We start from the raw sequence: 26,075 nt of genomic DNA on the forward strand, positions 1-26,075 counted from the left end.
ATCTCTTTTAGTATTTCATACATTTTGTCCTATAAACAAATGCTTTATTTATGCATGTTGATGGAAATGCACCTAATCTGTATTCAGAAAATGATGCCCCTGATCCGCACCGTCTCTTCTCATTGACTGGTACCAAATATTGTGCACTACAGACATGCTTGGTCTGCTAATCAATGTGCTGACTCCTAAGCTCAAAACTATATGTGACATTGCAAAAGGACAATTGCACAGTTTGCTGGGCTGAGAATGAGCCACAATGTGCTCTTTCATTTGAAAACTAGTTTGCGTCATTGATTATATATTATAAGAGAAACAAATCACTCATTCTTCTGTTATGATGCTTAGTTGAAGTTGTGTGGAAGTTAAAACTAATATAATAAAATATAAAACATGTATTGGTCAACTAGAAAAGTACTAAGGACCTAATTCAGAGATGTACGCAAACCCAATGGTTTATGTACACCTGCGATGGTGTGAGATCACTCGCAGTGCTGCCTAAGCTGCAGCATGATTGACACACTGCAGATGTGTGGGGGCAAGGATGGGCGGTGACGGGCAGTGTTTTTGAGAACAGTGGTGTGTCGGACCCATTTCCACGTATGCCAAGTCCAATCTGAGTAGCCATTGGCTTGTCCAGATGGCTGATTTTGCGACCGATGGTCCCAATGGCAATATGAAGCTTCGCCCTCAGACACAGCAGTGGGCGTCTTTTGACTTCAGGCGCCTACCGTGACATTAGCATATTTTCACACAGCAGCTGCATACAAAGATGCAGCTGCTGTACTTACTTTGTCCATCTCTGTATCTGCCCTTAAGTTCACACCTAGTTAAGTCTATTTATCATAGCTACAGATACTTTTCTTGTAAGAAATGCATCTAATCCTAGTGCAACGCAATAATCTAGCACTATACAAATAAATGTTAAAACTTGTTAATATTTATTTTATTCCACTAGTGAATTTCCCATCCTCACGTGGTAAGGAATCCCACCTACACAGTAAAAAAATCCCTTCCTGTGCTCAAGATGAAACTATAATTCTTCCATTCACATACTGTATGATATAAAAAAATTAGATAAATCTTTGACCTTGGGTATATAATATTTACAGATTTAAGAATCATATCTAAGATGACCTTATTCAAAAGTAAACAACCGTAAAAAATAAATAAAAGCCATATATGTTTTATATGTACATTATTATTATTGTTACTGTAGCTATTTGCAATATAGGTTGATTCAAAAACAACACAATCCAATGTTTACACCAGGAACGGGCAACATTTAGGATGGTACATCCAGTGCCCCAGCTGTTGCTGAGTAATTTGTATCTCAATACGATTGAGAATTATGCAAAACATAGCTCGGCCACATAGGTGTGCCAAAAGTTGCCCGCCACTGGGTTACACAATAGGCGTACACACTCAGATCTGATAACTAATAATGAATATGAAATCCTTGCACAATGACACAAGGAAGCAGAGTGGAAGCTGCACAATGAAATATGTTTACAGTATTTGGCAAATTTACTGTTCAAATACAAGAGTACCATGGAAAGCTGTCTTGTTCCTGCACAATGGCCCTCATTCCGAGTTGTTCGCTCGGTAAAAATCTTCGCATCGCAGCGATTTTCTGCTTAATGCGCATGCGCAATGTCCGCACTGCGACTGCGCCAAGTAAATTTGCTATGCACTTAGTAATTTTACTCACGGCTTTTTCATCGTTCTGGCGATTGTAATGTGATTGACAGGAAATGGGTGTTACTGGGCGGAAACAGGCCGTTTTATGGGCGTGTGGGAAAAAACGCTACCGTTTCCGGAAAAAACGCAGGAGTGGCCGGAGAAACGGGGGAGTGTCTGGGCGAACGCTGGGTGTGTTTGTGACGTCAAACCAGGAACGACAAGCACTGAACTGATCGCAGATGCCGAGTAAGTCTGAAGCTACTCAGAAACTGCTACGAGGTGTGTAATCGCAATATTGCGATTACTTCGTTCGCAATTTTAAGATGCTAAGATTCACTCCCAGTAGGCGGCGGCTTAGCGTGAGCAACTCTGCTAAAATCGCCTTGCGAGCGAACAACTCGGAATGACCTCCAATGTGGCAAATAGTCATCTGCAATACTATGGGTGTTTCTGTGGCGTTTGTGAGAAGCTTTGCATAGTATAATATTTGCTACGTATTTTTTTACATTACATAAAGCATTTGTAACAACTGCTGACATTTTGTAAACAGCTACTTAGGAATTTTGAAAGATCCCACCCCTTTCTGACCATAACTCTGTTGTACTGTATTTTAGATATATACTGTAATTTACAATTGTATTGGTGCATGTGCAATATAATTAAAAGTATAACCATAGGCCATAGAAGGCATGAATGTTTTTTTGTATTCAAACTTGATAGTTTCACTTATTTATTTATACATTTTTGTGTTTAATTGTTCTTTGTGGTAATATGTACGTTAAGTGATATATTCAGTGACAAAGCAATACAAATGGAAAAGTGTCTGCAATCAGTAACCTGATCATGGGCCCTGGAGTGCAATTATTAGCCACAGTATGTGGGGGGCAGGGGCATTTTAAGAGAGGAGGGACCCACGCGCAGCCTCCGTCGCAGGCCCCCTCCTCTCCGTCATCAGTAGACTCTGACATAATGCCAGAGTCTACTGCACATGCGCAGGTCTCCTGGGAACATGGCGCCCGCACCTTGTTTCCGGGGACACCTCCAGTGCGCATGCGCAAATTACTGATAAGATTATGCAGAGGCCCCAGAAAGATAGGCAGTGTTTCTGGTGTGAATAAACTAGGAGACATGTGTTTGATGTGTAATCATGGGTGTTACTCGTAGTAAAGAATGTGATGAGAGCAGGGTCGAATTAAGGATGGTGGTTGTCCAGGGGCAATGAAGTTGTTGTGGCCCCCAGTAGTAATTTATGCACCCCACTGACTTGCGGGATTTCATGGCACCATCATGTGAGACTGACTGGACACAGATGACTTCCTAGCCAGCAGCCCACCTCACCCACCGGAGAGGTACCGCTGCACTTTAACACAGCTCTGTATGGGGGCACCTAATGTGTGGGGGCCCCAGGACGACTGCCCCTGTTGCCCATCCCGTGGATGGGGGCCTCAACTCCCAGGTTGCAACTGGGGCCAAGAGCCTTTGGGTCTGGTTCTGTGTCACGCGGACCCCTGCAAATGTGGAGTTTTTGCATACAGTTCATGTGCACATGAGAATCTCCACATCTTTGTGGCTGTTGGTCCTACTCTGAGTCAGACACAGCTTGTACAGATCTCTCTTGCTGTGATCAGGGCATTTCAGGGCGTGTACTGGGTGCTGGCAATGATATTGCACATAACCACCCTGACTTGATGGGAGTGTCATGGGAGTGTACCAGAGTTCTGTGTAGCCATGCATACGTGGAAGGGAAGACCATTTTAGACGTGTCTCTTGCACCTAGCATGGTGCTGATGCAAGTGCAGACACCAATGTAGATTGTAGCAACACTATTGATATTAACAATGCAGCAATGACACTTACAGTATATGAAACCATGTACACCATACTATACCATAAACCTAAAATCATAAGATACATATACATACCTAGATATGTTCTTCATAATAATGATGGATAATTTTCAGCTTCTTTGGTCTACAACACCTTTTATGGTGATAATATACACAACTGATCCTCCTCCTCCTCCCCTGATCTCTCTTATCCACACTCTCTGTTTCTCTTCCATCTTTTCCTGGATATCCCTGCACTTTCTTAATCTCAGCATGTCTATGCCTGAGCTTATTGTCTTCCTGCCCTCCAGGGTCCCATTTCCATCCCACATCCCTCTTTTTGTTATTAGCACTCTCCTCTCTCCTGTTCCTCTGGTCTACTCCCTGGATGTCATCCTTGACTCCTCGCTCTCCTACACCCTCACATTCTTGCTAACTCCAAAAGTGCCACTTTCATCTCTGTCATCTCTAAATCCTGTCACTGTCACCACTGCAAAAGCTCCAGGATCAGGACCCTTATTCAACCTGGAGGCTGCCAAATTTCTTTTTCATGCTCTTGTCATCTCACACCTGTATTTTTGCAACAACCTACTCTCTGGTCTTTCTCTCTTGCCCCTCCCATTTTAGATGGGTGTAGTACGGGTGACCGGCGGTCTCCTGACCGCCGGTCACCTTACCGACGCCGGGATCCCGGCAGCATACCGACGCCGGGATCCCGGCAGGGAGGGGCGAGTGCAGCAAGCCCCTTGCGGGCTCGCTGCGCTCGCCACGCTGCGGGCTCGGTGGCGACCTGCGGTCGCCACGGGTTCTATTCCCACTCTATGGGTGTCGTGGACACCCACGAGTGGAAATAGTCCCTGTTGGTCGGCATGCCGACCATCGGGATAGTGAGCCGTCGGGCTCACGGAGGAGGTCATGTGACTGTCGGTCAGCCGACCGGCGGTCACATGACTACCACCCCTTTTAGATCTATGCTCAACATCACTGCTTGTTTGTTGTCCTAAGTTGAAGCTCTTATTCATCCTCTTCCCTCTTTTAACTCATTTGCTGGTTACCCTTACCATACAGAATCCATTGTAAGCTCCCCACTTTTATTTTAAAAGAACTCAGTCGCTCCTCTTCCACCTACATGTCTAACCTCATCTCAGTTCACACTTCTTTTTCCCCCTATCTGCTCTTCCTCTTATTGCCACTTTGCCTCTGTGCTGATCACCTACTTCCACTCCTACTGCCAAGATTTAACTGGTGCTGCTCCCCTCCCCCGGAATTCTCTCCCCTGCCCTATCATGCTGTTTATATCCTGCATGGATTCAAACATGACCTGAAAACAGACCTGTTCATTACAGCCTATCAGCGCTCCTCAGACTCAACATGCCATCTATCCTCCCTCTTCCTAGTAAACTCCCAGTCTTAACTCCATTTCCTTAGACGGAAGCTCTCACAACAAGATCCATCCACCTACTTGATTGTCATCCTGCATTATCCTTATCTCCAGAATGTTCCCACTCACATTCGTCAATTTTACTCCTTTCTGTCCACTTTGGCACTTGGCCATTGAGTGCTAGTGTTTATGACTATCAGTTGTATTGTAATTTCACTGTGCTGAAGATATATCAAGTCTTGGAGAGATATAAATGGGAGTAGTTGTATCAAGTACAGTGTTTGAAATTAATAGTTAAAAGCCGATCATTTAGTTCTTCACTATATCTCTCTCCAAAGCTTGATACATCCTGCCCTGTTTTACTTCCCCCTGAACTGTCTGTTTGATTCTGTTTTTAATTGGATTTTATATTTATTCCATTGTAATTTTCCCCTTACAGGACACATGGTGATGCCATGCCATATAAATTAAAGAACATAATAACAATACATAAAATCTAAGTAGTTAGTTGCACATAATAGGGTGTATTCAATTGTAGTCGGAAACTGCCTTCTTGTCAGAAAGACGGCAGTTTCCTACTTTTTTTGGTCGGAAACTGTTCCGACCTATTCAATCCTTTCTGACAAGTCAGCAATTCCGAATAGCCGCGGATCCACGTGTTTTGTTGGAAACGCGGCCAAATCCATCAGGTTTTAGCCCAGTTTCCGACAATGTCAATCTGACTTTTAAAAAAGTCGGATTGGCATTGTCGAGAATGGCCAAATCCGAGAATTGAATACTCTGATGTCGGATCCTTTCCGTCGGAAAGGATCCGACATCAATTGAATACAACCCAATATTGTAGTATATTTTTATTCATACTGAAAAGACATTCTATTGATGATCTTTTTAAGAATTTGGGCCCAAATGTATTAAGTCTTAACGAGATAAAGTGGAGACGGATAAAGGACCAGCCAATCATCTCCTAACTGCCATGTCACAGGCTGTGTATTGAAAAATGAGAGGAGCTGGTTGGCTGGTCTTTTATCACGCTTTATCTGTCTTCACTTTATCACTTGTAAAGGCTTAATACATTTGGGCCCTAAACTCAAAATGGTCATTTCATTTAAAACAATATAATGTACATAGCAAAAACATATGTCCAGTTTAAACAATGAATTAATCCACATTGTGATCTGTTTTATCAACTCCCAGAGAACAATATGGATCCCCAACACCACATACATGTGGCCAGATAGAATAGGCCTTTAAAAGTGATAAATTGCAAGGTGATGAAGTACCAACCAATCAGCTCCTGTCATTTTTTAAACTCAGCCTGTAACATGGCAGTTAGGAGCTGATTGGCGGTTCCTTATCAATGTGAAATGTATCACTTTATCACCTTTCAAGGCTTAGTACATCTCCTCCATAATACTTATATCTTAAATTTGTTTTTGTTATAAATAAATGATTTTCGTAGTACAATAAATGGCATAGTTTTCTATTCAAACATTTCCTTGTTGTTTTCATTTGCGTTTCTCCAGTTGTGTTCGTTTGTATTCTTTGAGATAGTGTATAGTCTCATAGACACACATTTTGTAACAGCAAATAAAAACGAAGCAAGCTATTAATGATAAGCATACTTTTCGACAATTAAAGTACGTAAGTATTTATAGAACATTCTTTGAGTGCTGAAACCCGATCAGTTATTAATCTTAGTCCAAAATAAGCACAGGCCTTGTGACTTTACCAGCTGCTCTGTGCCTAATGCCAGCAACAACTAACAACATCTCTGTAAAGCTGCTTGTGTCTAAAAGTTACAAATTCCAATACTCGGTTGCTGAAGACTAAGCCATTTCCCAGATGATAGTAGGTATTAGTCTGGGATCTGACCCTCCCAATAGAGTAAACCAGACAATTCCTATGTTAACGGATGGGGGAAAAAAGAGTTTATAATCTTCACATACTTTAAACTTATGGTGACAGCTGCAGTTAATGCTACACTATGTGTGGAGTCATTAAAAAAATGCCCTGCGTCATTTCTGGCTGCTGTCTGGTCCCTTGGTGTCAACTCAGAGTTTACTATGTCGTGCCTTGGACATGAGATACATTTTCCATTGGATCCAGAGGTACAAAGATGGTTTGATTTATTGACTACATAGTTACTTTATAAGGGCTCACAGGAAATGTACGAGCACAAATTAGAGGATAGACTATACAACCTCTATGCAATAATTGTGGTACAGCCTGTGGTCTCATCTGCTTAAAAAAATTCTCTTGCAGTTTGAAAAAGGCAAAAAAGGTGAAAATATAATAATATGACAATGTCATTTTTGTGATGCAGAGAGCCAAGCTCAGGTTTTAATTCTCTGCCTCATTTTGTCACGTATTGACCCAGTGCCATAATTCTCCATGATCTCAACACACAGTACATCTGTATAGTATAAATTAAAGCAAATCATCAGACCCTCAGTTTGGGCCACTGTTAAAAATACATAATATGCAAATAATATGTTAATAATAATAATAAATTGCTAGTAAAAGTGACATGAACAATATCTAGGTGGATTCTAAAGGGTCAATCCTGTTAGGTACTACGGTGGCCAGAGGAAATGCCAGCAAAGGCACTCCATGATTTTTGTACACAGCCCTGTGGAGTCAGGAGGTAATGTAAGTGGTGCATATAGCCACACTTATGGCTAATAGGAGTGACCTCTAAGTTGGTGACACAAGAATGGTAGTATAATATGGTAAAGTAGCATTTAGTTGTCTGTATATCATATAAATATATGCAAAGTGTATCAAGTGTATGTTTAGTGCAATATGTGCTGTATGAAGTTATGTAGAGAGACGGGCAGTGAATCGCTGTGGTGACAGGGTAGAGAAAAAGCGGGCAGTGAAGTGCTGTGGTGACAGGGTAGAGAAAAAGCGGGCAGTGAAGCGCTGTGGTGACAGGGTAGAGAAAAAGCGGGCAGTGAAGCGCTGTGGTGACAGGGTAGAGAAAAAGCGGCCAGTGAAGCGCTGTGGTGAGAGGGTAGGGAAAAGGTGGACAGTGAAGCGCTGTGGTGACATGGTAGGGAAAAGGCGGGCAGTGAAGTGCTGTGGTGACAGGGTAGGGAAAAGGCGGACAGTGAAGCGATGAGACAGGGTAGGGAAAAATAGGAATTGAATTACCTTCCGGTAAATCCTTTTCTCGTAGCCCGTAGAGGATGCTGGGGTCCAATTTAGTACCATGGGGTATAGACGGTTCCGCAGGAGCCTTCGGCACTTTAACACTTTTTAACAGTGTGAACTGGCTCCTCCCTCTATGCCCCTCCTCCAGACCTCAGTATAGGAACTGTGCCATAGGAGACAGACATTCTCGAGAGAGGAATTACTATTAAACTTGTGGCGAGATTCACACCAGCTCACACCATCCATAAACAACGTGTCGGCTAACATGGTCTTTAACATAAGTCATGCCAACCAGCATGCATAACACAACAGCAACAGCTGTTAACATCTGAACACATGAAAAATGTGCAAAAAGATAAACGTAATCAGCAGGAAAAATGAGCACTGGGCGGGTGCCCAGCATCCTCTACGGACTACTAGAAAAAGATTTACCGGCAGGTAATTAAAATCCTATTTTCTCTTACGTCCTAGAGGATGCTGGGGTCCATTTTAGTACCATGGGGATGTACCAAAGCTCCCAGTACGGGCGGGAAAGTGCTAATGTTCCTGCAGAACTGACTGACCAAATCTTAGGTCATCAGCAGCCAAGGTGTCAAACGTATAAAACTTAGCAAACGTGTTTGCACCTGACCAAGTAGCAGCTTGGCAGATTTGTAAAGCCGAGACACCCTGAGCAGCCGCCCAGGACGAACCCATTTTCCTTGTAGAGTGGGCTTTTACCGAAGTTGGTAATGGCAATCCTGCCATGGAATGAGCGTGCTGAATGGTACCCCTGATCCAGCGCGCAATAGTCTGCTTAGAAGCAGGACCCCCAATCTTGTTGGGGTCATAGAGGACAAACAAAGATTCTGTTTTCCTTATCCTAGCCGTTCTTGCAACATAAATCCTCAACGCTCTGACGACATCCAAGGATTTTGAGACGGCTGAGGTGTCAGAAGCCACTGGCACCACCACTGGTTGGTTGATATGAAAAGAAGACACAACCTTCGGAAGAAAGTGCTGACATGTTCTCAGTTCAGCCTTATCTTCATGAAATATAAAGTAAGGACTCTTGTGTGAGAGAGCTCCTAACTCAGACATCCGTCTGCCTGAGGCCAAGGCCAATAGCATGACTACTTTCCAAGTGAGAAACTTCAACTCTAAGTCTTGTAGAGGCTCAAACCAGTCCCATTTAAGGAACTGCAACACCACATTAAGATCCCATGGTGCCGCAGGAGGCACAAAGGGAGGTTGGATGCGCAGAACCCCCTTTACGAACGTCTGGACCTCAGGAAGAGAAGCCAATTGTTTTTGAAAGAAAACTGACAAGGCCGAAATCTGAACCTTGATAGATCCTAATCTCAATTCAGCATCCATACCCGCCTGTAGAAATAGGAGAAGACGTCCTAATTGAAACTCCACTGCAGGAGACTTCTTGGATTCACACCAAGATACATATTTTCTCCAAATACGATGGTAATGTTTGGACATTACCCCTTTCCTGGCCAGAATAAGTGTGGGAATAACTTCATTGGGAATACCCTTACGGGCTAGGATCCGCGGTAAGTCCTGATAAACTAACGGCCCCTGCTGAAGCAGGTCCTCGCGAAGAGGAAGGGGCCGAGGATCTTCCCGTAATAACTCTTGAAGATCTGGATACCAGGCCCTCCTTGGCCAGTCTGGAGCAATGAGAATTGCTCGAACTCTTGTTCTTCTGATGATCTTGAGAATCTTTGGAACAAGTGGAAGTGGAGGGAAAAGATACACCGACTGAAACACCAACTGGGTCACCAGTGCATCCACTGCTATTGCTTGTGGGTCTCTCGACCAGGAACAATATGTCAGAAGCTTCTTGTTGAGACGAGATGCCATCATGTCCACTTGAGAAACGCCCCAACGACTTGTTACCTCCGCAAAGACTTCTGGGTGGAGGCCCCATTCTCATGGGTGGAGATCGTGTCTGCTGAGGAAGTCCGCTTCCCAGTTGGCCACTCCCGGAATGAAAATTGCCGACAGAGCTTTTGCATGTCTTTCTGCCCAGAGGAGTATCTTTGTCACCTCTGCCATTGCCGCCCTGCTTTTTGTTCCGCCTTGACGGTTTATGTAAGTTACTGCCGTTACATTGTCTGACTGGATCTGTATGGGACGACCTTGAAGAAGGTGTGCCGCTTGATGAAGGCTGTTGTACACAGCTCTCAACTCCAGAATGTTTATGTGAAGGCGAGTTTCTTGACTTGACCATCTTCCTTGGAAGCTTTCTCCTTGCGTGACTGCTCCCCATCCTTGGAGACTTGCATCCGTGGTCACAAGGATCCAGGCCTGAATCCCGTACCTGCGTCCCTCCAGGAGGTGAGAAATTTGTAGCAACCACAGGAGCGAAATTCTGGCTTTCACTGACAAGATTATCCTTTGATGCATGTGGAGATGCGACCCTGACCACTTGTCCAGTAAGTCCCACTGGAAGATCCTGGCATGGAATCGACCATATTGTAGCGCCTCGTAAGCCGCTACCATTTTCCCCAACAGGCGAATGCACTGATGAATTGATACTGTTCTTGGTCTCAAAAGTTGTTTGACCATGCACTGGATCTCCTGAGCCTTTTCCACCGGTAGAAATATTCTCTGTACCTCGGTGTCCAGTATCATTCCGAAAAATTATAATCTCATTGTCGGTTCCAACTGGGATTTTGGAAATTTGATGATCCAACTGTGCTGTTGAAGCACCTTCAGGGATAATGCTATGTTCTGGAGTAGCTTGTCCCTTGATCTAACTTTTATGAGGAGATCGTCCAAGTATGGAATTATGTTGACTCCTTGTTTGCGAAGGAGAACCATCATCTCCGCCATCACCTTGGTGAATATTCTCGGAGCCGTGGAGAGCCGGAATGGTAATGTCTGGAATTGGTAGTGGCAATCCTGAACCGCAAACCTCAGGTATGCTTGATGTGGCGGGTAAATGGGGACATGCAAATAAGCATCCTTGATGTCCACTGACACCAGAAATTCCTTTTCTTCCAAGCTGGAAATCACTGCTCTCAAGGATTCCATCTTGAATTTGAATCTTTTCAAATAAAGATTCAGAGATTTTAGGTTTAAAATCGGTCTGACCGAGCCATCCGGCTTCGGTACCACAAACAGGCTTGAATAAAAGCCTTGGTTCCTTTGTTCGGCAGGAACCAAGGCAATTACTTTGTCTTGACATAATTTGTGTATTGCGTTCAAGGCTGATTTGAAAAATCGTCATGGGGGAAGGTCTTGAAATTCCAACTTGTAACCTTGGGATATTACCTGTAAAATCCAAGGATCCAGGTCTGAGCAAAGCCAGACCTGGCTGAAAAATAGTAGACGTGCCCCCACCCGATCGCACTCCCGCAGAGGAGCCCCAGCGTCATGCTGTGGCTTTTGCAGAAGTAGTTGCTGACTTCTGCTCCTGGCAGCCTGAGGGTGTTGTAGGTTTACTACCTTTTCCTCTCCCCTTTCCTGTGAAAAAAGGGGTAGTTTTAGCCTTTTTGTACTTGTTGGGCTGAAAGGACTGCATAGTATGAGAATGATATACTTTTTTAGCCAGTGCAGCTGCCGACGACAGAAATGCTGACTTGCCAGATGTAGTAGTTGATATCATGGCATCTAGTTTCTCTCCAAAGAGGGCCTCACCATTGTAAGGGAGCATCTCACTACTTCTTTTGGATTCTGCGTCAGCATTCCATTGTCGGATCCAGAGCGCCCTGCGGGCTGAAATCGCCATAGCAGAGGTCCGTGAGCCCAGTAAGCCTACGTCCTTCATAGCCTCAACCAAGTAACCTGCAGAGTCTTTGATATGACCTAGAATTTGCAGCATGTCATCTTTATCGACCGTGTCAATATTAACAATCAAGTTATCTGTCCACTTTTCAACTGCGTTATCAACTGCGTTTCCTACCCACGCAGAAGCAATTGTGGGCCTGAGTAATGTACCCGTAGCAACATAGATGGACTTTAATGTCGTCTCTAATTTGCGGTCAGCAGGTTCTTTTAATGAAGCTGACCCCGGAGCAGGTAAAATGATTTTCTTTAACAACCTAGAGACTGAGGTGTCTATCATTGGGGGTGACTCCCACTTACGCCTATCCTCTTCAGGGAAAGGTTATGCTATCCGCAACCTTTTAGGGATAGCAAATTTATTTTCCGGGTTAGCCCAGGATTACTCAAAAAATTTATTTAAGTCCTTAGACGGAGGAAAAGTCACCACCTGTTTTTTATTTAATTTAAAATAATCTTTTTCCTCAGGTGGAGGTGTTGTGTCAGGAAATTCCAACACCTATTTTAAAGCGACTATCATACATTGAATGCTCTTAGCCAGTTTGGGATCTACCCCCCTCAAATCCCCAGTGTCGACGTCAGTGTCGGAATCTGTGTCAGTGTCCCTTTGCATAATTTGGGCCAGGGACCTTTTCTGGGAACTGGAGGGGTCCCGAGTGGATGTTGTAGGTGAATCAGCAAATAAAGCATCTTCCACAGACTGTCTCCAATGCTTTGTCTGTTCTTCAGACTCAGAGAATTTCCTTCCTAGTTTAGCCATATTACTCTGCAGCTTTCTCACCCACACAGGCTCAGAACACTCTTGTGCCTCCAAAATGGGTTCCTCTGGGGAACTACTTACTCTAGACATGGTACACGCGTGTACAGTCACACCACTCACACACACGGGAGCTAATGGGGACAGACCTACACTAATGTCTGTCAGAGAGACCCAGAGGGAATTGCCAGTCCACACCACGCGCCCTATATGTATTACATACAATAAATATACATATATACCAAAACATCGCTTTATATCCAATGTGAAGCCCGCAGACTTCAATAAATTATGTGCTCCCCTCCCCTTCTATAACACCCTGGTACTTGTATCAGCGATGTGTGAGGAGAAGCAGCCTGTAGGATCAGCGCTCCGGTGTCTCTGTGAGGAGAAAATGGTGCCAAATGAGTGTTACAAGCAATTCTGAGGTGAAGCCCCGCCCCCTGTATTGGCGCAGTTCAGCCACAGTAATATTTATACTGGCGGGGGTAGTGTACATTAGCGGCTCACATGTATGTAGATTTTGCCAGTGAGAGTAAGGATTTATAATGTCCCTCAGAGTGCGCACCCCCCTCCCGCGCGCCCTGCACCCTGTGCTGAGAGACATGTTGCTGCGCAGCATCCCGCGCTGCGCTGGTACCTTTATGCCACCATGATGACCGGAGGGCCCCTCTCTGCAGGTCTCCGGTTAATACTCACCATCCTTCTGACTTCTGGCTCTGTTAGGGTGTGGCGGCAGTGCTGTGGGAGTGAGCAGCAGCCAGGCAAGAGCTGTGTTCAGTACCCTTCAGAAGCTAATGGTGTCCTGTCAGCGGAAGCAGAGCCATTAAACTAACTGAGAAGTTGGTTCCTACTTCCCCCCCTAAGTCCCACGAAGCAGGGAAGCTGTTGCCAGCAGCTTCCCTGTAAAATAAAAAACCTAACAAAGTCTTTTTCAGTGAAACTCAGTAGAACTTCACTGATGTGCAGCCAGTCTCCCGGGCACATTTTCTAAACTGAGGTCTGGAGGAGGGGCATAAAGGGAGGAGCCAGTTCACACTGTTAAAAAGTCTTAAAGTGCCGAAGGCTCCTGCGGAACCGTCTATACCCCATGGTACTAAAATGGACCCCAGCATCCTCTAGGACGTAAGAGAAAGGCGGGCAGTGAAGCGCTGTGGTGACAGGGTAGGGAAAAGCATGCAGTGAACGCTATGGTGACAGGGGAAGGAGAAACATAGAATTTGGTGGCAGATAAGAACCATTTGGCGCATATTGGCCCTGATTCCGAGTTGATCGCTCGCTAGCTGCTTTTAGCAGCAGTGCACACGCTAAGCCGCCGCAGAAGTGCGAACGAAAGGTTCGTAGAACTGCTCCAAAATATTTTCATGCAGTTTCTGAGTAGCTGCAGACCTACTCCTACCTTGCGATCACTTCAGACTATTTAGTTTCTGTTTTGACGTCACGAACACGCCCTGCGTTCGGCCAGGCACTCTTCCGTTTCCCCAGGCACGCCTGTGTTTTTATCTGACACGCCTGCGTTTTTCAGCACACTCCCGGAAAACGGTCAGTTACCTCCCAGAAACGCCCCATTCCTGTCAATCACTCACCGATCAGCAGTGCGACTGAAAAGAGTCGTGCGACCTTGTGTGAAACTGCATCGTTTTTTGTTAAAGTACTTCGCGCGTGCGCACTGAGGCCCATATACATGTGCATAAATGCCGATTTTTTGCCTTATCGTTGCGCTGCGAACAACGGCAACTAGCAATCAACTCGGAATGACCACCATAGTCTGCCCTAAAAACATTGTGTTTATAACTGAAACTCTGTACAGTCACCTACAAAGAGATTGCACTGCTCAATGCTGTATGGATGCAGTATGCAAGACTTATGCATCATCTGGCAGCTCTATATTCACAATGGGAATGACAGCTGTCAGAAAATCAGTCAAAACAACAACAAAAACTGAACAATACTACAGTGGACTGGGTAAGCTGTATATATATTATTTTTATTGTTTTTCTGGACAGTTTGTTTTTTAGTAATTTACCTATTAGTACAGTTGCCACTTATAATGTAATTACAAAGGGTTTATAAGGATTCTTTGACATACACTCCAACATATGCTCCTGATGAAGCTGGATGCCCTTTAACCAGCGAAACGCATAGAGCCTGTGTTTGTGAGCCGATACCACATCAGCGATACTGGACTCCTGATATTTTGGCATTAATTGAACACCTTACTCCACCAGTTGGATTCAGCGCAAGCACCCAACCTTTGGACTTCCCTTTGGCCATAAATGGACATTTATTAAGGCTGACAGCACACCAAGGGGTGACTCCAATTGTTCTGGTAATATCCATTGCTTATTGCTGACTGTTATCATTTGGAGGAGGTCCTAGCCTATGAGGATTCATTTACAGGAGCCCACCTGGTGGACCGGCTGAGACATAACCATTCTAATTTTTTGGCAGCACCAATTTAAATTACTATATGGCATTGTGCACATTTTACTAGTTTTACCCATATGTATACCCGTATATATCATATATATTTTTCCTTTTGAATGTTTATTGGTAAATAAATTGTTTATTTTATATTTTAACAAACCGTTCAGATCTTTTATATTTTTACAGCCAGCGCTGGTTTCTGTACTGTTTTTTTGCTAGATCTGTACTGAGCATGTGCAGGGGCCATCTTGAGACTGTGTTGTGTGACATCCTACTTAGGGCCTAATTCAGACCTGATTGCTGTTGTGCAATTTCGCAAGGCGTCCGATTATCGATCAGCTGTGCATGCGTACAGATCGTAATGCGCACATGTAAGGCCAAACTGCAAAAGAAATTAGCGTTTTTTTTATCGATAGGCGTACGCAGGTTGATTGACAGGAAGAGGATGTTTGGGGGTAGTAACTGGCCATTTTCTGGGAGTGTCAGGAAAAATGCAGACATTTCCAAGTGTTTTCAGGGCAGGTGTGTGACGTCAGCTCTGGCCAGATCAGCCTGTTTCTTTCGCACTGTAGGAGTAGGTCCTAGGCCAGGGGTGGGCAATTATTTCAGCTGGGGGGCCACTTAACACTTTCCAGTGAATATTCGAGGGCCGCACACTCAGAATAAGCCCCTGTTTATTTATATACTGGCATTTTTATGCTGTAACTCCAGAAACCCCCTCTCTATGTATGCATTATATAGTTAATTATTCTCATATTAATAATGGGGGCTGGCAAAAATAAATAGCAATGTCTAAAAAAAAGAAACAGACGAGCATTCACTCAAGTACAGAAGCCAGTAATAATAATGAAAAAAAAAAAAAAACTGCTGAAAACAAAGAAACATCATCCAGTACATCAGCAGCTCCTCTCCCTATCTCTCTCTTTCCCTGGACACAGTTATCAGCTCCTTCCTCCCTCCCTCCTTGGGCACAGTTATCAGCTCCTTCTCCCCTCCCTCCTTGGGCACAGTTATCAGCTCCTTCTCCCCTCCCTCCTTGGGCACAGTTATCAGCTCCTTCTCCCCTCCCTCCTTGGGCACAGTTATCAGCTCCTTCTCCCCTCCCTCCTTGGGCACAGTTATCAGCTCCTTCCCTCCTTGGGCATAGTTATCAGCATCTTCCCCCCTCCCTCCCTCCTTGGTCATAGTTATCAGCATCTTCTATCCTCCCTCCCTCCTTGGGCATAGTTATCAGCATCTTCCCCCCTCCCTCCCTCCTTGGGCATCGTTATCAGCATCTTCTCTCCTCCGTCCCTCCTTGGGCACAGTTATCAGCATCTTCCCCCCTCCCTCCCTCCCTCCTTGGCCATAGTTATCAGCATCTTCCCCCCTCCCTCCCTCCTTGGGCATAGTTATCAGCATCTTCCCCCCTCCCTCCCTCCTTGGGCATAGTTATCAGCATCTTCCCCCCTCCCTCCCTCCTTGGGCATAGTTATCAGCATCTTTCCCCCTCCCTCCCTCCCTCCTTGGTCATAGTTATCAGCATCTTCCCCCCTCCCTCCCTCCTTGGTCATAGTTATCAGCATCTTCCCCCCTCCCTCCCTCCTTGGGCACAGTTATCAGCTCCTTCCCCCCTCCCTCCTTGGGCACAGTTATCAGCTCCTTCCCCCCTCCCTCCTTGGGCACAGTTATCAGCTCCTTCCCCCCTCCCTCCCTCCTTGGGCACAGTTATCAGCTCCTTCCCCCCTCCCTCCTTGGGCACAGTTATCAGCTCCTTCCCCCCTCCCTCCTTGGGCACAGTTATCAGCTCCTTCCCCCCTCCCTCCCTCCTTGGGCACAGTTATCAGCATCTTCCCCCCTCCCTCCCTCCTTGGTCATAGTTATCAGCATCATCCCCCCTCCCTCCCTCCTTGGGCATAGTTATCAGCATCTTCCCCCCTCCCTCCCTCCTTGGGCATAGTTATCAGCTCCTTCCCCCCTCCCTCCTTGGGCACAGTTATCAGCTCCTTCCCCCCTCCCTCCTTGGGCACAGTTATCAGCTCCTTCCCCCCTCCCTCCTTGGGCACAGTTATCAGCTCCTTCCCCCCTCCCTCCTTGGGCACAGTTATCAGCTCCTTCCCCCCTCCCTCCCTCCTTGGGCACAGTTATCAGCATCTTCCCCCCTCCCTCCCTCCCTCCCTCCTTGGGCATAGTTATCAGCATCTTCCCCCCTCCCTCCCTCCTTGGGCATAGTTATCAGCATCTTCTCTCCTCCCTCCCTCCTTGGTCATAGTTATCAGCATCTTCCTCCCTCCCTCCCTCCTTGGGCACAGTTATCAGCTCCTTCCCCCCTCCCTCCTTGGGCACAGTTACAGCTCCTTCCCACCTCCCTCCTTGGGCACAGTTATCAGCTCCTGCCCCCCTCCCTCCTTGGGCACAGTTATCAGCTCCTTCTCCCCTCCCTCCTTGGGCATAGTTATCAGCATCTTTCCCCCTCCCTCCCTCCATGGGCATAGTTATCAGCATCTTCTCCCCTCCCTCCCTCCTTGGGCATAGTTATCAGCATCTTCCCCCCTCCCTCCCTCCTTGGGCATAGTTATCAACATCTTTCCCCCTCCCTCCCTCCTTGGGCATAGTTATCAGCATCTTTCCCCTCCCTCCCTCCTTGGTCATAGTTATCAGCATCTTCCCCCCTCCCTCCCTCCTTGGGCATAGTTATCAGCATCTTCTCCCCTCCCTCCCTCCCTCCTTGGGCATAGTTATCAGCATCTTCCCCCCTCCCTCCCTCCTTGGGCATAGTTATCAGCATCTTTCCCCCTCCCTCCCTCCTTGGGCATAGTTATCAGCATCTTTCCCCCCTCCCTCCCTCCTTGGGCATAGTTATCAGCATCTTCTCCCCTCCCTCCTTGGGCACAGTTATCAGCATCTTCCCCCCTCCCTCCTTGGGCACAGTTATCAGCATCTTCCACCCTCCCTCCTTGGGCATAGTTATCAGCATCTTCCCCCCTCCCTCCTTGGGCACAGTTATCAGCATCTTCCCCCCTCCCTCCCTCCCTCCCTCCTTGGGCATAGTTATAAGCGTCTTCCTCCCTCCCTATGCTCACTTAGCAGCTCCCCCTTCAACCCGCTGCATACTGGGCACTGGCAGACTTACAGACAGCGCGCCGCTCCCCACTACAGACAGTGCAGCTCCATTTAAATCTCCGGGGTCTGAGACCGAGTGCTGCCGTTGGCTCCACCCCCAACTCCAAGTCTCCGCCCGATGCCTGACGTGACATCTACCAGATCCGACCTTCTGTCCAGCTGCAGTAGAGTACACCCCGCACATCGTGACCTGTTCTCTCTCCACAGTGATGGAGATGCCGCGGCTGGAAGATATTGCAGCGCAATGACAAGCAGCCGGTCGGGCCGCTTGTCATTGCTCAGTGGCGGGAGGCAGCGGGCCGGGAAGGATCGGCTTGCGGGCCGTATACGGCCCGCGGGCCGTATTTTGCCCACCCCTGTCCTAGGCTATGCACAGACTGCACACACTGGAAAAATCATTAGAAAATTTGCAGCTGACCGGCACTTGCAAAACTTTTCAAATGGCATATTAAGACTTGCACAGGGCGGATTTTCACTCTGTCTGGCCGGCGACTATCTCTTTTCGGACCTCTGCAAATTCGCAGAGGAGCGATCAGGTCTGAATTAGGCCTTTACCTCCAAAGACACCTGTGATTACCTGCGGATCGCAGCCAGTAACTTTTTGCTGCTGGTGCGATCAACTAACCCACGCCTATAGAGGAGTGTATTTTAGCTTAGCAGGGCTGCGTTCGCTTGTACAAACGGGTCGGAATGACCCCCATAATCATAATGCTGTTCCAGCATCCCTGCATCACTACCTGCTTGCAGTGTACATTCACTGGTCCCTGCATTGCTATCCGCTTGCACAATACACTCACTGGCTAGTGAGCTGTATGAAACCCCGCTCCACTCAGGATCTACATCATCATCACTGTACAATGTGTACATGTAATAGTGAGTACATCTGTACTTGCTATCTTTCAATAAACCAACAACACTGGTTAAGTAACTGGGCTGTTCATACAGTAGCTTGAGCCATCTGCTGGTGTGTGCCTATATGACTCAATACAATTAAATCAACACCTGCACACACATCATTTCCAACACCCTTCACTTCCACTCACATTCATGATTGCTTTTGTAATATTCTGTGTATACAAACTACCAAGAGACTAAGGGACATGTACTAAGCAGTGATAAAAGTGGAGAAGTGTACCAGTGGCTAAGCTGCCCATGGCAACCAATCAGCTGCTCTGTAAACTATTACAGTATGCAAATTATAAATGTTACGTCAATGCTGATTGGTTGCCATGGGCAACTTCTCCACTGGCTTACTTCTCCACTTTTATCACTGCTTAGTACATGTCCCCCTGAGAGGCAATTAAATAATCCATACACAACATTGTAATTACAGGAGAGCAACATTGCTCATTATTTTGCTCCCATATGGGAGTGCGAGTAAATATGAGTGATGCATCTTCGATTTGACACCGTTGTGAGGATTCCCACGGGTGTGGTTCGTTTTATCGACAGTGTCTAGGTCGACAATGTTTAGGTCGACCACCATAGGTCGACAGTCACTAGGTCGACATGGATGGAAGGTCGACAGGGTTTCTAGGTCGACATGTGCTAGGTCGACAGGTCTAAAGGTCGACATGAGGATTTTTTTGGGGGGGGGGGGTCGTTTTCTTCGTAAAGTGACCGGGATCCCAAATTAGTGCACTGCGTCCCCTCGCATGGCTCGCTACGCTCGCCATGCTTCGGGCATGGTGCCTTTGCTCCGCTACCGCTTCGCTCGGCACACTTTACCGTTCCAATCGTAGTCCACGTGGATCGTTAAGTATGAAAAAATCCCCCCCCCCCAAAAAAAAATTGTGAAAAACTCATGTCGACCTTTAGACCTGTCGACCTAGCACATGTCGACCTAGAAACCCTGTCGACCTTCCATCCATGTCGGCCTAGTGACTGTCGACCTATAGTGGTCGACCTAAACATTGTCGACCTAGACACTGTCGATCTTCAGACCGGATCCCATTCCCACACCATTACATCTGTACATCTCCAGCATCACTTATAATTGAATTAAAAGGTAAGAGAATTATATACCTAAGTAAGGGATAGCCTTGTCTGGCCATTTGTTTATGGTATCTCTTGCCCAGCATGGGAGTGTGGCATTCTTTCATAAACAGTGCCTTGGATTTCTCAAAATCAGCTGTGAACCACAAGTTTGCACACTTTTCAATATTAGACATTTGAGGGCAGACTGATTTCTTGACAAAAACATATTTATTTTATGAGTAACATGGGGTCCAAAATAAAATTAGAAAGCAACAGTGAAAACGAGAAAGCAACAGGTGTGTGCCTTTTGATATTCTGATTTTTTTCCCCTGCATGCACATGTCCGTAATTGCTGCCACTATTTCCAGCTGGGATCAGAAACATGCCATTCCGGAAGTGGCGTCATCACCGCTTCCAGCCGGATGGACGTGCCGGACAGGAAAAATGGTGCTACCGCAGAGGGAGAAGTGCCCTGGGCCTGGGAACAAGGTAGGAAAGGGATAGCAAGCACTGGGTCCTGCCTCCTCACGTATAGAGCTACTGTACAGCACTCATCTCAAGAAGAACATCAGCAGACCCCGAAACAGTGCCACCAGATTCAACCATATAAAAGCATTTTTTTTTCAAAGAAGCTTAAACATTTATTTGTTAAGCATTTTATTATTGGATCCCGACAGTAAGTACTGGGGATAGGCACTAGGGGGAGGGATAGGGTTATGCTGTGGTGATGGAAGAGGTGGAGAGGTTGTGTAGATTTCATTTGGGGGGAATCGGTAGATGTGGAGGGTGTGCGGGTGGTGGGGGGTAGGGAAAAGGTGGTGGGGGTTACAGCATTGTTTATAGGGGGTGGTTGGGGGTGGAGTTGGCATAGTAGTGCTGGGGGAGGTGGAAGTTATGGAGGTGGAGTTAGGGGGGGCATTAGGGGTACTGATGGGCTTAAGAGTTCTTTTTCATTTTTTTCGATGTCTAGAACAAATGAACAAAGAAGGAGATACAATTTTAGTATTTTTTTTTCTTTCATGTCTAACTTACTACATAGAAAAATAAATACTGTATATCTTGCAAAAGGAGACTATAGCATGGTGTAGGTTTCTGACTAGTAGACAGAAACCATATCTAAAATGGGATCCGTTCAATTTGCCAGCTGTGGAGATCCCGGCAGGCAGGATAGAACAGATCCTGTGGCGAGCGCAGTGAGACACGCAGCCCGCAGCGATCCCACAAGGAGACTCTTTGCGCTTGCCCCGCTGCCGGCATTATGGCGGGCAGGATGCTGCTGTCGGGAAATGGACAGTTGGTATCCAGCCGTCCGGTAAATCATATGTATTCCACCTAAAACATAATTTTTTTCCACTGGAGATAAGACTTTTGTCTCATTAGTTATAAGGTTACCCATTAGTCTGTCCTAAGGTGTTATTATGTACAGTCTATCCAGTATCTAGCTAATGTTACCTGTATCACTTTTTTTCTTTTTTCTAATGCTGCAAAAATAAGGAAAAGTAGTTAGAGATTGAGGAGTATATGCAATTCCGGGCGAATTGCGGCTTTTTTTTGCCCGTTTTTAAATTCGACACAATTCGACCGTCGAATTCCGGCCGGCGGGTGCCGGAATTCGACATATTCAATAAAAAATGGATTTGACAGTCCCGCTGTCGAAAAACGGACCAATTGACGGATAAGTGCGTCCTGGATTCGACTATTCAGACGGCACTAAAATGGTTAAAAAACCCTAAAAAAAATTGCGTGGGGTCCCCCCTCTTAAGCATAACCAGCCTCGGGCTCTGCGTCCGGTCCTGGTGCAAAAATACGGGGGACAAAAAGCGTAGGGGTCCCCCGTATTTTTAACACCAGCACCGGGCTCCACTGGCTGGAGAGATAATGCCACAGCCGGGGGACACTTTTATACCGGTCCCTGCGGCCGTGGCATTAAATCCCCAACTAGTCACCCCTGGCCGGGGTACCCTGGAGGATTGGGGACCCCTTAAATCAAGGGGTCCCCCCCTCCAGCCACCCAAGGGCCAGGGGTGAAGCCTGAGGCTGTCCCCCCCATCCAAGGGCTGCGGATGGGGGGCTGATAGCCTTGTGTCAAATGAAAGAATATTGTTTTTTGCCAAAGAACTACAAGTCCCAGCAAGCCTCCCCCACAAGCTGGTACTTGGAGAACCACAAGTACCAGCATGCGGGGGATAAACGGGCCCGCTGGTACCTGTAGTTCTTCTGCAAAAAAAATACCCAAATAAAAACAGGACATGCACACCGTGAAAGTACAACTTTATTACATACATGCCGACACACACATACTTACCTATGTTCACACGCCGACTCTGTCCACGTCTCCAAGTAGAATCCGGGATACCTGAAAATAAAATTATACTCACCTAAATCCAGTGTGTCCTGTTCTTTTTTTGTAATCCACGTACTTGGCAAAAAAAACAAACCCCATACCCGATCCACGAACTGAAAGGGTTCCCATGTTTACACATGGGACCCCTTTCCCCGAATGCTGAGACCCCCCATGACTCCTGTCACAGAGGGTCCCTTCAGCCAATCAGGGAGCGCCACGTCGTGCTCATGGCACTCTCCTGATTGGCTATGCGCGTCTGAGCTGACAGACAGCGCATCGCAAAGCCCCTCCATTATCTTCAATGGTGGGAACTTTGCAGTCAGCGGTGAGGTTACTCGCGGTCAGCCGCTGACCGCGGGTAACCTCACCGCTGACCGCAAAGTTCCCACCATTGAATATAATGGAGCGGCTTTGCGATGCGCTGTCTGCCAGCTCAGACGCGCAGAGCCGACCATATGCATAGGCAAAATAGGCAATTGCCTAGGGCATTTGATATGTCTAGGGGCATTAGCAGCATCTACTGATTAAAATGATATGCGGCATGCCTATATTCTGTGTGTAGCATTTCATATGCAGATACAGCCACAGTCTCACACAGCATATAGGCATGCTGCATATCATTTTAATCAGCAGAAGCTGCTTGTGCATCCTAGTCACATAGCAATGCAAAGAAGATGCATTTTCATTAAAAAAAAGTGCCCTTCATTAGCATTGAGGCAAGATTTATGAGGACACATCTGTATCCAAGCAGAGGTCACAGTGTTAGTGGCAGTGTGAGTGCTGTGTGCATGTGAGTGGGTTGGTTGTGTAGTAGTGTTCGGAATATGTGTAAGGAGCATTATGTGTGTCATGTAAAAATGGATTTATAATGTGCAACATATGTGTAAGGGGCACTATGTGTGTCATTATGTGTATAAGGGCATTAATAATGTGCGGCATATGTGTAACAGGGTACTACTGTATGTGTGTCATTATGTGTATAGGGGCACTAATAATGTGCAGCAAATGTGTAGGGGGCACTATGTGTGTCATTATGTGTATAAGGGCATTAATAATGTGCAGCATATGTGTAAGGGACATTATGTGTAAAAGGGCATTAATAAAGGTTGTCATAATGTGTAAGGCGCATTATGTTTATAAGGACATTAATAATGTGTCTCATATGTGTAAGGGGCATTATTGTGTGGCATTATGTGTATAAGGTGCTCTACTATGTGGCGTTGTGTATAGAAAGGGCACTACTGTGTCACCTAATGTGAATAAAGAGCAATAGGGTGTGGTGTAATGTGTGTCATGTAAAAATGCATTTATAATGTGCAACATATTTGTAAGGGGCACTATGTGTGTCATTATGTGTATAAGGGCATTAATAATGTGCGGCATATGTGTAACTAGAGATGTGCACTTTAAATTTTTCGGGTTTTGTGTATTGGTTTTGGGTTCGGTTCCGCGGCCGTGTTTTGGGTTCGACCGCGTTTTGGCAAAACCTCACCAAATTTTTTTTGTCGGATTCGGGTGTGTTTTGGATTCGGGTGTTTTTTTCAAAAAACACTAAAAAAACAGCTTAAATCATAGAATTTGGGGGTCATTTTGATCCCAAAGTATTATTAACCTCAAAAACCATAATTTCCACTCATTTTCAGTCTATTCTGAATACCTCACACCTCACAATATTATTTTTAGTCCTAAAATTTGCACCGAGGTCGCTGGATGACTAAGCTAAGCGACCCTAGTGGCCGACACAAACAACTGGCCCATCTAGGAGTGGCACTGCAGTGTCACGCAGGATGGCCCTTCCAAAAAACACTCCCCAAACAGCACATGACGCAAAGAAAAAAAGAGGCGCAATGAGGTAGCTGTGTGAGTAAGATAAGCGACCCTAGTGGCAGACACAAACACCTGGCCCATCTAGGAGTGGCACTGCAGTGTCACGCAGGATGGCCCTTCCAAAAAACACTCCCCAAACAGCACATGACGCAAAGAAAAAAAGAGGCGCAATGAGGTAGCTGTGTGAGTAAGATAAGCGACCCTAGTGGCCGACACAAACACCTGGCCCATCTAGGAGTGGCACTGCAGTGTCACGCAGGATGGCCCTTCCAAAAAACACTCCCCAAACAGCACATGACGCAAAGAAAAAAAGAGGCGCAATGAGGTAGCTGTGTGAGTAAGATAAGCGACCCTAGTGGCCGACACAAACACCTGGCCCATCTAGGAGTGGCACTGCAGTGTCACGCAGGATGGCCCTTCCAAAAAACACTCCCCAAACAGCACATGACGCAAAGAAAAAAAGAGGCGCAATGAGGTAGCTGTGTGAGTGAGCTAAGCGACCCTAGTGGCCGACACAAACACCTGGCCCATCTAGGAGTGGCACTGCAGTGTCACGCAGGATGGCCCTTCCAAAAAACACTCCCCAAACAGCACATGACGCAAATAAAAATGAAAGAAAAAAGAGGTGCAAGATGGAATTGTCCTTGGGCCCTCCCACCCACCCTTATGTTGTATAAACAGGACATGCACACTTTAACCAACCCATCATTTCAGTGACAGGGTCTGCCACACGACTGTGACTGAAATGACGGGTTGGTTTGGACCCCCACCGAAAAAGAAGCAATTAATCTCTCCTTGCACAAACTGGCTCTACAGAGGCAAGATGTCCACCTCATCATCATCCTCCGATATATCACCGTGTACATCCCGCTCCTCACAGATTATCAATTCGTCCCCACTGGAATCCACCATCTCAGCTCCCTGTGTACTTTGTGGAGGCAATTGCTGCTGGTCAATGTCTCCACGGAGGAATTGATTATAATTCATTTTAATGAACATCATCTTCTCCACATTTTCTGGAAGTAACCTCGTACGCCGATTGCTGACAAGGTGAGCGGCGGCACTAAACACTCTTTCGGAGTACACACTTGTGGGAGGGCAACTTAGGTAGAATAAAGCCAGTTTGTGCAAGGGCCTCCAAATTGCCTCTTTTTCCTGCCAGTATAAGTACGGACTGTCTGACGTGCCTACTTGGATGCGGTCACTCATATAATCCTCCACCATTCTTTCAATGGTGACAGAATCATATGCAGTGACAGTAGACGACATGTCCGTAATCGTTGTCAGGTCCTTCAGTCCGGACCAGATGTCAGCATCAGCAGTCGCTCCAGACTGCCCTGCATCACCGCCAGCGGGTGGGCTCGGAATTCTGAGCCTTTTCCTCGCACCCCCAGTTGCGGGAGAATGTGAAGGAGGAGATGTTGACAGGTCGCGTTCCGCTTGACTTGACAATTTTGTCACCAGCAGGTCTTTGAACCCCAGCAGACTTGTGTCTGCCGGAAAGAGAGATCCAAGGTAGGTTTTAAATCTAGGATCGAGCACGGTGGCCAAAATGTAGTGCTCTGATTTCAACAGATTGACCACCCGTGAATCCTTGTTAAGCGAATTAAGGGCTCCATCCACAAGTCCCACATGCCTAGCGGAATCGCTCCCTTTTAGCTCCTCCTTCAATGCCTCCAGCTTCTTCTGCAAAAGCCTGATGAGGGGAATGACCTGACTCAGGCTGGCAGTGTCTGAACTGACTTCACGTGTGGCAAGTTCAAAAGGTTGCAGAACCTTGCACAACGTTGAAATCATTCTCCACTGCGCTTGAGACAGGTACAT

General features: G+C 46.3%; 1 long non-coding RNA gene across 1 annotated transcript in view; it reads right to left on the reverse strand.

The window, feature by feature from the left end:
• The window catches only part of LOC135010940 (uncharacterized), a 92,103-nt gene that overhangs the window by 6,622 nt on the left and 59,406 nt on the right, over nucleotides 1–26,075 (reverse strand). The window contains exon 2 of the long non-coding RNA XR_010210211.1: nucleotides 21,533–21,561. This is a non-coding gene — a long non-coding RNA (uncharacterized LOC135010940). The remainder of the gene's footprint in view (nucleotides 1–21,532; nucleotides 21,562–26,075) is intronic.

Source organism: Pseudophryne corroboree, chromosome 2 (assembly GCF_028390025.1).
Source record: "Pseudophryne corroboree isolate aPseCor3 chromosome 2, aPseCor3.hap2, whole genome shotgun sequence".
NCBI lineage: Eukaryota > Metazoa > Chordata > Amphibia > Anura > Myobatrachidae > Pseudophryne > Pseudophryne corroboree.